The sequence below is a fragment of the Grampus griseus genome (genome assembly GCF_964374135.1).
Source record: "Grampus griseus genome assembly, chromosome: 13".
Classification (NCBI taxonomy): Eukaryota; Metazoa; Chordata; class Mammalia; order Artiodactyla; family Delphinidae; genus Grampus; species Grampus griseus.
The window spans coordinates 84,820,882-84,834,152 of NC_139007.1; positions in this window are offsets into that span (position 1 = coordinate 84,820,882).

Here is a 13,271-nt window from a genome sequence, read left to right on the forward strand (position 1 = left end):
ATTCTTCTTGATTAGACTTATTAATTCTACATAAAAGGAAATCTTGTTAGTTGCAAGTTAAGTGGAACTTATGATAAGAATAGATGTGTGACCAGGAAGCCCAGGACAGGAACAACATTGTACCTCAGGGAGAGACTGGAAGCAGAAACTGGTGAGTGACAGGCACTCTGCATCTCTTACATCTCTTTCTTTTGTATTTTTGTCTCAATCTCCTCTCACACCAGACTAGCTTCCTCCTCATGCTCCAGAATTAGGATATTGTTTACTCAGAGCCCCTGGGTTTAATGTAAAAGATAAATAGATTTTAATCACACCCTGAGTGTATCAAAAATATACAATTTTCCTGCCAATCGATTTTACACAAGGTGCCAAGACTATTCAACTGGGGAAGAATAGTCTTTTCACTAAGTGATGTCAGCACAACTGAATTTCTACATTCGAAAGAATGAGGTTGGACACTTCATACCATATACAATAATTAACATAAAATGAATCAACAACCTAAATATAATAACTGAAACCATTAAATTCTTAGAAGAAAACATAGGAGTGAATCAGTAATGGATTCTTTGATATGACACCAAAAGCATGAGCAACAAAAGGAAAAATAGATGAGCTGAACTTCACTGGTCAAAAACTTTCATGCATCAAAGGACATTATCAATAAAACAAAAGAGCACCTACAGAATGGGAGAAAATATTTACAAATCTTCTACTTGATAAGGGTCTCATGTCCAGAATATATAAAGAACTCTTACAACCAAAGTACAAAAGGACAAACAACTCAATTTAAACATGAGCAAAGGACTTGAATAGACATCCCATCAAAGAAAAGATACAAATGGCTAATGCACACATGAAAAGATGTTCAAAATCATTAGGCATTAAGGTAATGTAAATCAAACATACAAAGAAGTACCATTTCACACCCACGATAATGGCTATAATTTATAAAATGGAAAATAACAAATGTTGGTGAGGATGTGGAAAAAATAGAACCCTCATATATTGCTGCTGACAATGGAAAATGGTTCAGCAATGTGGAAAAAAGTTTGGTGCTTCCTCAAAAGATTAAACATAGACTTACCCTATGACCTAGAAATTCTACTCCATGGGAAGTATCCCCCAAAATTGAAAACAGGTACTCAAACAAATCGATGGATATGCATGTTCATAGCAGCACTATTACCAGAACCAAAAGATGGAAAAACTCAAATACCCATCAATGGATGAATAAATAAACAAATAGTGCTAAATATATACCATGAGATACTAGCCATAAAAAGGAAAGAAGTTCTGATACAGGGTACAATGCGGATGAAATTTCAAAATATTATTTTAAGGACAAGTAACACAGAATTCACATATTGTATGAATAGGTTTATTTGAAATATCCAGAATAGATAAATCCACAGAGAGAATGCAGATGGATGGTGATCAGAGCTAGGGGAAGGGAGAAATGAAGAGCAACTGATTCACGGCTACAGGGCTTCCTTGTGAGGTGATGAAAAGCAAGTCAGTTTTGGAGTTAGATAGAGGTGGTGGTTGTATAACATTGTAAATTTACCGAATGCCACTGAACCATTCACTTTAAAATGGTTAGTTTTAGGTTATGTCATCTCAAGCCAAAAAAGAAAGAAAGAAAGAAAATAACATACAATTTTCCTCATTTCTACTACTGATCTGAGTCTCCATTTCCACTTGACAGTGAAAACATTAGATACACTCAACAGCCATTTCTGACTTAAAACTCAGTGTAGTTTGGCAAATAAGTTCTTTAAGATTTCAAGTTACTCTTCGTCTAAACCATAATCCTTCAGTGAGTGACCCCCTTTCGCCTTCTTTGGAATAATCCTCATGGTACAATATGGAAGGCAGGGGGCTGGGAGGACAGTGGGGATAGGTTTTCTTCCCCCCACCCGGGAATCTCCCAATACTGTGTGTTGTTGAAATCCTGAGTTACATGTTCTCCCAGCTTGGACAATGTTTGGATATTCCTTTGGACGGTGGTGATGGGCCAGTTTTGCATTTTCATTACCCATCTCTGTGAGGTTGCCGAGCACGTGTACCTCCATTTTCATGCTGGGAGGAGCGCCTTACTTCACAGACTGTGAGGGACACCTGGCTATTGTATGTGCCACTCTCCAGCTGGGAGAAAGGGTCAGCAGCACAGCTGTGCCCCTCCCAACCTTGGAGGCACCTTTCCATTACCATATGTCTGCCTTCACCCCCAGTGGTGCAGGAAAGGTTTTCACATCAGCTGCTCTCAATAGTGGATTAGCATCTAAGGAATTGGCTCATGCCATTGTGGGGTTTGCAAGTCCAACATCCATAGTGCAAGTTGGCAGTCTGGAGAATCAGGTAAGTGTTGATGGTGCAGTCTTGAGTTTGAAGGCTGGAAATTCAGGCAGAATTTCTATGTTGCAGTCTAGAAACAGAATTCCTTCTTCTTTGGCAAACCTTAGTCTTTGCTCCTAAGGCCTTCATCTGACAGGATGAGTCCTAATCACATTATGGAGGGTGATAATTGACTTACAGTTTACTTAAAGTTAACTGATTGAAAACATCAATCACATCTAAAAAAATACCTTCACAGCAACATCTAACTGGTGTTTGACCAAACAACTGGTTCCCATAGCCCAGCCAAGCTGACAAATGAAATTAAGCATCACAGCCACATAGAGGGAGTCTGGATTCTGACACTATAAACCTGCCCAACTAACCCCAGGCAGTCTACCTCCAGACTTTTTATATGAAAGAAAATAAAGTTCTGCTCGATTTAATTCACTATTATCTTTTCCTGTTACTTTTTGCCAAACCTAATCCTGACTGATATGCCTCCTCTCTTATTCTCACTAAATTAATGGATGCTGTATCTTGCCTCCTTTTCTCTGGGAAATCTAAGGGACTTAGGTAGGTGGAGTGATTCCCAGTTCTCCTTTCTTCTCCAAACTCTGTCCTCCAAAGCTGTTTTCTTTCCACAGTCTGGAGTTTATTTACTACCCAGGGTGTAGAGGGAAAATCCTCTTCTCCTTTGTGCACAGTCTCCACAACAACTCTCCACCCACACCCCCCGGTCTCCCATTGTCAAGAATGTGCCATTTCTCCTTGGCTGATGTGACAGCCAGTGGTTGTGGGGAAGGAGGACAAAACACTGCATTTGGTGGCTCTTAGGTGGCCACAATTTAATGCTCTGGCAGAAAGAGTCAGAGGCAGGACTGTGACCCCCTCAACCCTGGAAGCACCATGCCATCACCATTTAGCCACACTCCTTTCAATTTCAGCCACACTCAGAGACAGAGCAAACGGTCCTGGGTCACAATTCTAAATCCCCAGAGAGAAAAGTTATGATCCCAGATGGAGTTCTTGTCCACACCTGGTCCACGCAGCTGGGACAAGGGAGGAGAGTCACGTACGGACCGCAGTCCGTAGTAGGGGATGCAATTCTAGATACCTATGCAACCAGCAGATGCCTTAGCAGTACTTTATTACATTTCCTTTCTAAACTTAGACACAGGTGTGGGTGTGAGAGGAAAGGTACAAACGTGTATGTAACAATATCCAGACAAGTTCTTGAAAGTTTCTGAAGATGAAAAAATGACTTATTGAGAAGAGTGGAAAATGAAATTAGCAATGTGAGATGCCAGGGGCTTCCCTGGTGGCGCAGTGATTAAGAATCTTCCCGCCAATGCAGGGGATACAGGTTTGAGCCCTGGTCTGGGAAGATCTCACATGCCGCGGAGCAACTAAGCCTGTGAGCCACAAGTACTCAGCTCACTCAGCCCGCGCACCGCAACGAAGAGTAGCCCCCGCTTGCCGCAACTAGAGAAAGCCCTTGTGCAGCTATGAAGACCCAACGCTGCCAAAAATAAATTAAAAAAAAAAAAAAAAGAAATGTGAACTGCAGGCTTGTACTCATGTAAAGTCGTATACTATACAGGGATTTCTTGTGATCATTTTCACTAATCCTTGACCAGTTTTTCCAAGAGAACAGAGATGTGAACGACTCTTCTTTCCTTGCTAGGATATTCGCTCTATGCACTCTTTACACTGGCATGTCTGTTCCTTCCTTAAGGGTTCTTATTACTTATTGCCCCAAGCTGTTAACCTCACTTTATCTATGTACTCAAAGAACAGCTGTTAAAGACTCTGCTTCCCACCACCAAGATTTGCAGAGTTCTGGCTGCCTGCTTTGCTTAACAGAAATGATTGTGTACGGATGTCATTCTCTGCCTTGTGCCAGTGTTTTCTGCCAAACTAGCAGCTTTTCTCTGCCAGTATCAGTCTCCTGTACTCCACAGTGATGGGAGAAGCCCTTTAAACCTCTTTTTTGTGGAGAGACTTACTTCCTATTGCAGAGGTAATAGAAAAAAATTGACCTGGACACACCCATTTGAACTGTTACATCATCCTTTCAAATTTCATTGAACATAGAAAAGTTAATTTCAAACTGAACATAGAGTAGTGGACTTCTGGGTTTTTCTAACAGTCACACGGTTAGATTTTTTACTCTTGATTTATCAGAGGGTCTTCAATAGGCTTCACAGAGAGTCAACATCAAGGGCTCTCTCTAGTTGCAAAAACTTTATTAACATGATTTTTCTCCTAATTTAAAATTTAGTGGATTATCAATTATATATCACCTCTTCCTAATGAATGCAGAAATGAGACCAACTAACATGCATACAATGGAATACTATTCAGCCATAAAACAGAATGAAATTTGCAGCAATGTGGATGGGTTTGAAAGGTATTACGCTAAGTGAAATAAGTCAGACAGAGAAAGTCAGGTACTGTATGATATCACTTGTATGTGGAATCTAAAAAATACAACACAGTAGTGAATATAACAAAAAAGAATCAGACTCACAGATATAGAGAACAAATTAGTGGTTGCCAGTGAGGGGGAGGGGCAATATAAAGGTGGGAGAGTGGGATGTACAAACTATTAGCCTCAAGGATACGTTGTATAACACAGGGAATGTAGCCAATATTTTGTAATAAGTGTAAATGGAGAGTAACCTTTAAAAGTTGTATAAAAATTTAAACACTTTTTTAAAAAGGACCTTTCCAACCCAATTATTAGAATGAAAGAAAGAAAGAAGAAAAGAAAAAGAAATGCAACCAACTAGAGCCTGCATCCAAACTCCGCCCCAAGCCTCTGCCTCTGTAATGCCCTGGAGACTACACAGGACCCCTCATTAGCCAGTGCCACACTGGGTGTGTCTCATCACTCTTGGTTGGTTGCTGGTTTGTTGCTGAATCCACCATTATGTATCAGTCAGGGCCAGGTAGGAGACAGAGGGTCTATCCAAGCAGGATAACTGAGAAAAGTTCCAGAATGGGACAATTTATAAAACTGTGTGGAGTTTTAAGAAATCAACAAGAGATAGTGAGGCATCCTGGGGCTGACACAGCTGGACATGAAGGGAGGAAGTGGCTACCAAAACCTGGAGAGAGCCAATGCAGCTGTACGACACAGCTGTCCAGACAGACAGTGATGCAGCCAACAGCGGGGGAGTCCAGGGGCTGAGCTCCAGTCTCCTCCTGGTGAGTCTCAACAGCCAGAGGGCCCAGCCAGGGCGCCATTGACTCAGCTCATGCAGGGCAGCCTCCTGAGGCGCAAGCAGGTTAGAGAGGGAGCAATAGTGCCTGACAGGAGCAAACAGAAATTTTGCCAGGGCAGCCATTGCATGAAAGGCTTTGATTCTTCCTGCCCTGCTCTGCCAAGCCGGAAGGTTCACTGGCTCACTTACAACCTTTCACAATGGACCCTGGCTTCCATACCAAATGACCATGCTCAGATGTCCTCCTCAGATGGAAGAACAAGTGGGGACAAAAGGTCCAGGTCAGCAGGGTCTCCTGATTCTCATTGCTCCTTTAAGAGTCACTGTGAGCTTCTAGAGACTGGTTCTTGTTCATGGCTTCATTCCCAACTCCTTTTTCTGGTGTTTGGTGACAATTAAATGGCATAAAATGCTTCTTTTTAAAAAAAAATTATTTTATTTATTTTTTTATACATCAGGTTCTTATTAGTTATCCATTTTATACATATTAGTGTACATATGTCAATCCCAATCTCCCAATTCATCAGACCACCACCACCCACCTGCCAATTTCCCCCCTTGGTGTCCATAAGTTTGTTCTCTACATCTGTGTCTCTATTTCTTCCCTGCAAACTGGTTCATCTGTACCATTTTTCTAGGTTCCACGTATATGAGTTAATATACGATATTTGTTTTTCTCTTTCTGACTTACTTCACTCTGTATGACAGTCTCTAGATCCATCCACACCTCTACAGATGACCCAATTTCGTTCCCTTTTATGGCTGAGTAATATTCCATTGTATATATGTACCACATCTTCTTTATCCATTCGTCTGTCGATGGGCACTTAGGTTGCTCCCATGGCCTGGCTATTGTAAATAATGCTGCAATGAACATTGTGGTACATGACTCTTTGAATTATGGTTTTCTCTGAGCATATGCCCACTAGTGGGATTGCTGGGTAAAAATGCTTCTTGAGTTAATAAACAAGTGAGTGAATGAACACATTTTTTTCTCCTTAAAACAGGCTTTAGCTAGAGTAACTCTATGTCCTAGAACTTCTGGAGCATCCGTATTTCAAATATTCTCGCTCAATGTGCCCATGTAAGTACACTGACATTTGACAGACCCAGTTGCCTGATCTTCAGCTCTGAGCACAGGCGTACCAGCTGCTGAGACCTAGTTTTAGTATGCTAAATGTAAGCACTGAGGGCAAAAATGGCAATGGATACCTTGCTGAGTTCATAGACTATAGTTATCAATATTCGCACTCACTGGCACGTGATAACATGCCAGCCCTGGAGCCAATTTTGTGCTTTCAAAAGAAAGTACAGCAATCAATTACCAAAGAAGGATTATTTTTGTATTGCAACTGCTTGCCTTCCAGAATAATTCAAAAATCATTATAGACCACCACATTCACAGAAGAACACTCTTCCGCCCTTTCCCAATAGATTTTGCCTTACAAAAAAAGAAGAACTTGACAACCTGTTTATTGAAATGTAAGAAACGTCTTTGTTTTACTGTTACTTCATTTTGAACCCATGGTGCTTCTGTATTTCGATCTTTACAAACTAAGTTGTCAAATTTAGTCAGTCTATAAGTTAAGGAGAAGCTAGGATCCTCACGTGGCCTGTTATAAAGCCATTTTTCTATTTTATTAGCCACATTAGCATTCTATTGCCCTTTAAATGTCACATGTTCAAGAGTCCCACTGTATGCATCCTGGTTATATTTCTTCTCATTGTAGTAAAACTTTAGGATATAATTTCCTAGAACATAGATAAGATGACAGAGAAACAACAAAATTAGAATCAAATGTGTTGCGTACTGTTAAACAGATAAGAAACTAGGTTATTTTTCAGTCACAGCTTTGTCATTGTTCTAACACTGAGCCAGTCAGGAAAGTGTTTCATTTGTTCTTTGGTACATGCTATTGTGTTTTCTTTTATCATCTAAGCCATGATTAGAAAAATGAAATTTGTTCATTCCGAGATGTGCAGAAATATGAGGTGCTACCTCTTTCCAAATAGAGGAAGGAAAATCACATCATGAGGAAAAGTATTATTTCAGAAGTGCTTGCAACCCGCTAACAATCCATTGTAGTTACAGATAAGCTTGGGGCTATAACATTCCCCGTATCTCAAAACCTATAGTGAAATAAAGCAATACAGTAGACTGATCAAAAAAATGAGAATGGGGAGAGAGTAAAGAATAAATGAATTCTAATTTTTCTGGTGTCTTAAGTCCATATTTAGATCTTGTAAGAATAAGGTGAAATGTGATTTTCACCAATATTTTCAATGACTGATCCCCAAGAAAACACATGCAAAAGATTTCTTCCTTTATCTTACTCTTCCTACCACAATTCTTAGCATTTTCTAAAATTTGAATTCTATTTTTCTTTTTTCATCTGTATACAGGTCCTTTCAGCTCTCTTTCCAAAATTCTTCTTTAACCAGTGTTCTTTCGTTTTCCATATCTTTTGCAATTTCCATAGTTTGTTATTCCTTTAATTTACCCTGAGCTTTTCAATTCCTTTTGCTGACTTCTGACTCTTCCTTATTTCACCTATTGAAGTGTGATCAAATTCAGTTCTCTGAGACATAAATCCAGGAATGCGTTTCTTTCGATAAAGGATACTCTATTTCTCCCTAACGCCTATATTGACGATTCCCAAACTGTGGGAAGAAAAGCAACATTCATATAAATTTCCTAAATCATTGTGTAAAAGAAGCACAAAAATCACCATGTGGTCCACAGATCAAATGGCTCATTTCTTAGGACAGGAAAAAAAATGAACTAACTTCACAATAAGATAAATGTATTTGTTTAACTACACAGGAAAGAGTGTAACTAGTGAAGATTAAGAACCAGAGATTTCTCTGATTCTTTCATTCATGGTTTACCTTCTCTGTACAGCAACTCCACCTTTTCCTTTTACAAGTTTCCTTTACCCAAAGGCTGGAACTTTTCCCTCCAGGACTCACACTTTCAAAGAGTTGCACAGAGAGGAAAATATTCTTCTTTCAAAGAGTTGCACAGAGAGGAAAATATTCTCCTCTCTAGTTACAGGGCTTACAACTTGGGAAAGATTCTGATTGGCTGGCCTGAGGAGTGGAGTGCTCTGATTGGCAGCTCCCACTCAAGTCACCTGGTTGGAATCGAGGTCCAAGTAGTCTCTGAAACATACATTCCTCTAGGCAGAGGAAGTCCATGCTATTCCTGTGTCAAAACAAAGGGCATCTACTACAGGGGGTCTTGCAATTCTCTAGGCTAAAATCAGTCATTATAGGGGGATATTCAGTTCTCATCATAGAGCATCAGTTTGTTACTATCTCTCCTGCTGGAAAAAAGAAACATAAAATCTGGAGAATTGGAGAAAAAAACACTTTAAAAAACTTTGAAGAGTAGCCAACACAGGCAAGAATTGAGAGGCTCTGATCCTCTATGAAGGGAAACACAACGAGGGGTGTTTCACATTCATCTTGGCACTTCTACTGACAACATTTGCCATTTTTGATGAAGAGGAATAGAATGCCACAAGAATGCTAACAGATGTTGGCGTTCAGGCCAAGGTACAGCAGTCCTAATAAACACCAGAAGGGCCACCTTCTCAGAATAAGGGCAAAACTGAAATTGACCAGCAAAATTGAGATAAACAAAGCTAGAAACAAACCTCATCAGAATTTAAGTGATTACTTACACTCCATATATGTTATCAAAAAGAAAGTAAGGAAGACGGCATAATCCAGAGGCTCTACTTTTTTTTAATTTTAGCAGGTTTATTGAGATATAGTTTATATATATCACAAAATGCACCCATTTAAAATACAGAGTTTAGTGGGTTTTCAGTACATTCACAAAGTTGCACAATCATCACCATAACTAATTTTAGAGCATTTTCATCACCTCAGAAACCTCTGTCCCCATTACCAGTAACTCTGCAATTCTTTTCCTGCCCCAGTCCCTGGAAACCACCAATTTATTTTCTCTCTCTATGTATTTACCTTTTCTAGACATTTCACATAAGTGGAATCATGAGATATGTTGTCTTTTGTGACTGGGTTTCTTTCACAACACCTACTAATGGAATTTCAGGGTCATATAGTAACTCTATATGTATCCTTTTGAAAAGTTGCTTTCCAAAGTGCTACACTGTTTTACATCCCCACCAGCAATGTATAAGGGCTTGAACTTCTTTCAATCCTAGCCAACAGGTGTTATTGCTTAACTTTTTTTACTGTAGCCATCCTAGTGTGTATGAAGTGGTAACAATCACATCGTGATTTTAACTTGCATTCTCCCATTGTAGAACCCTTAGAATTTTCCATATACAAGATTATATAATCAGCAAATAGAGATAGTTATACATCTTCCTTTCCAAACTTGATGCCTCCTATTTCTTTTTCTTGCCTAATTGCACCAGATAGAACCTTCAATGCAATGTTGAATAGAAGTGGTGATAGCAGGCACACTTGTCTTGTTCCTGATCTTAGGGGGAAAGCATTCAGTTTTTCTCAATTGAGTATATTAGCTTTACTGGCCGTGATGTCCTTTACCAGGTTAAGGAAGTTTCCTCTATTCCTAGTTCGTTGAGTGCTTTTATCATAAAAATAGATTAGGTTCTTGTCAAATGATTTTCTCGTATCTATTGAGTTGTTCATGTGGTTTTGTCCATTGTTCTATTACATTGATTTTCAGATGTTGAAGCAACCTTCTTATCCAATGATAAGTCCCACTTGGTCATGATGTATAATCATTTTATATGCTGATTGATTTTGTTTGCGTTATATTGTTCAGGAATATTGTATCTATATTTATAGGTGATATTGATCTGTTGTTTTCTTTTATTGTATTATCCGTCTGGATTTGACACCAGGATAATACTAGCCTCACAGAATGAGATGGGAAGTGTTCTCTCTTTGTTTACTTTTTTGGTAAAGTTTGTGAAAGATAGGCATTAAGTCTTTAAATGTTTGGTGAAATCACCAATGAAGTCATCTGGGCTTGGTTTTTTTGTTGTTGTTGTAGATTTTTACTTACTAACTCAATCTCTTTGTTTGTAATCAGTCTCTTTCAATTATCTCTTTCTTTTGACCAGTTTCAGTAATCTTTGCCTTTCTAAGAATCTATACATTTCACCTAAGTTACCTGATTTGTCAGCATGCTTTGTTCATACTATTTTCTTATAATCCTTTTTATTTCTGTGAGGTCAGTGGTGATGTCCCATCTTTTATTAGTGGTTTTAGTCATTTGAATTTTTTCTCTTATTTTCTTGATAAGTCTAGCTCAAGGTTGTCAGTCTTACTGGAGAAGAAATATTTTAAAACAAAAAAATCATGTTTACAGTCTTTTATGTATATACTTTTATATATACCTATGATGTATGTGTATGTACATCTACTGGTGTTGTTTATCACTTCATGTGGATTTGAGTTATTGTCTAGTGTCCTGTAATTTCAGACTAAAGAACTCACTTTAGCATTTCTTATAGGGAAACCTTGCTAGTAATAAATTTTCTCAGTTTTTCTTTATCTGAAATTGTCTTAATTTCTTATTGTTTCACTGGATATAGAATTCTTGACTGTCAATCCTTTTTCTTTCAGCATGTTGAATGCCTCATCCCACTCCTCAAGAAGGTTATACAGACTTCATGAAATCCTAACAAAATCCCTAGAAAATTAACATTTTGGTAGAAATTCAGAAGACATTTCTAAAATTTGTACAGAAGGGAAAAGCCAAGATTATTTCAAGACAAGCTACTGGATGTTGAGAATTACATAAAGCCACGGTAATTAAAGGAGTGTGTTATTGGCATAAGGATCCATAAATAGAAATAAAATAGTAAGAGTCTACCAACAGAACCTCCCATAAGTGGACGCTTTGTTATGACAAAGTTTGTACCACAGAACAGTGGAGAAAGAACCGTCTTTTCAAAAAAATTGTACTGGGTCAATTGGATACCAATATGGCAAAAAAGTAAAATGACATCTGCCTCATACCACAGCGAAAAAATTATACCTTATGGATTGGAGTTCTAAACGTGAAAGGTAAAAAAACAGCACTCCTTGAAGTGTGTCATCCAATAGAACTTTCTGTGCTGATGGACATGCTTTACTACCTGCACCATTCAACATGGTAGCCACTAGCCACTTTTGAGCACCTGAAATGTGACTCTTGTAACTGGATCACTTAATTTTTATTTTTACTTTATTTTACTTAATTTAAATTTAAATATGGAGTAGGCAGCTACTTCTTAATAGAACACAGAAAGTTCCCCATAATGAAAAAGACTGATAAGTGAGACTACATTTTAATTAAGAACTTATATTCATCAAACAACATCTTCCAGAGGGTAAAACAGTGAGCTGGAAAATTGGAGAAACTGTTGTAGCCCACGTAGTAACAAGTCTCCAGAATCTGAAAACACCTCCCATAAATCAATGAGAAAATTACCTCCCCAAAATAGAAATCATACTTATGTCATGAGTCATTAAGGAATTTTGGTTAAAATCACAATGGGATTTTTCTATACACTCGCCAGAATAGCTAAAATTAAAGACTCACAGGACAAGAGGCAACGATTTGGAGCAACGGGAACATTCACACTCTGCAAGCGGTAAATTGGAACCCACTTTGGAAAACAGTTAAGGCATTATCTTCTAAATTTGAATGCATATGTACTGTAGAAAGAGCAACTCCACTCTAATGGGTATGCCCAACATAAATGCATATAGATGGGCACCAAAAATCTTAAAAAAGACATGTGGAATGTTCTTCAATCAGGGTTTATGTGGTATTTTCTCATGATAAATAAATTGTGAGATGTAGTAAGAAATTGTGAAATACAATGGAGTATTACAAAGCAATGAAAATGAACAAACTACCTGGACACACAACAACCAGACTGAAACCTAGAAGCATCATAGTAAGGGAAAGAAATGAGATACAAAGAATACATGTATGTGATTACTTTTGTGTTACATTAAACAAAAAGTAGTACTAGTCCATCATATTAGAAGTCAACGTCATGGTTGTCATGGTTACCCTCGTCATGGTTACCCATGTCATGGTTACCCATGTCATGGTTACCATGGTTACCCATGGGGAAGAAAAGAATGGGAGGTAGTGATTACTATACAGCATGAAGGGGTCTGAGGCATGTATAATGTTCACTTTCAAGCCCTGGATAATGAACACCTAGGTTTGTTCCCATGTGGTCAGACATTCTGTATGTTTATGATTTGTCACTATTTCGGGGTTTGGTTATCTGGCAGTGAAAAATTATAACATTATTACTTTAAATTCATAGTCTTAGAAATTTATCCCATTAACTCTTTGTGTAATTTCTTCCCATAGGCCAGCAGTTCCAAGCCTGGTTTTATGACATTGCTACTCTTGCCAGGTGTTTCAAGAGCATGTTTGTGTATTTCAAAGATCCTCAAAATTAAATTAAATTAATTTCTTTGAAATTCAAAAAATAAACAATATTATAGTTTGAAGAGACAATGAGAATATCACAAAAGTCCACAAAGAATTTGACTTCCATCTCCTAAAACAGTGGAATGCCCTGCTTTAAATGATTGGAATCCTTGTCCTAGCAAATATTGATGGAATCTAACTTTCCAAGGTGAATTTTATGGTGCTAACAACTTTTGTAAATGATTTCTGGGCTAAAATATTGAATTAGTATTATTATCCTTTGGTGTGTCATTAGACGT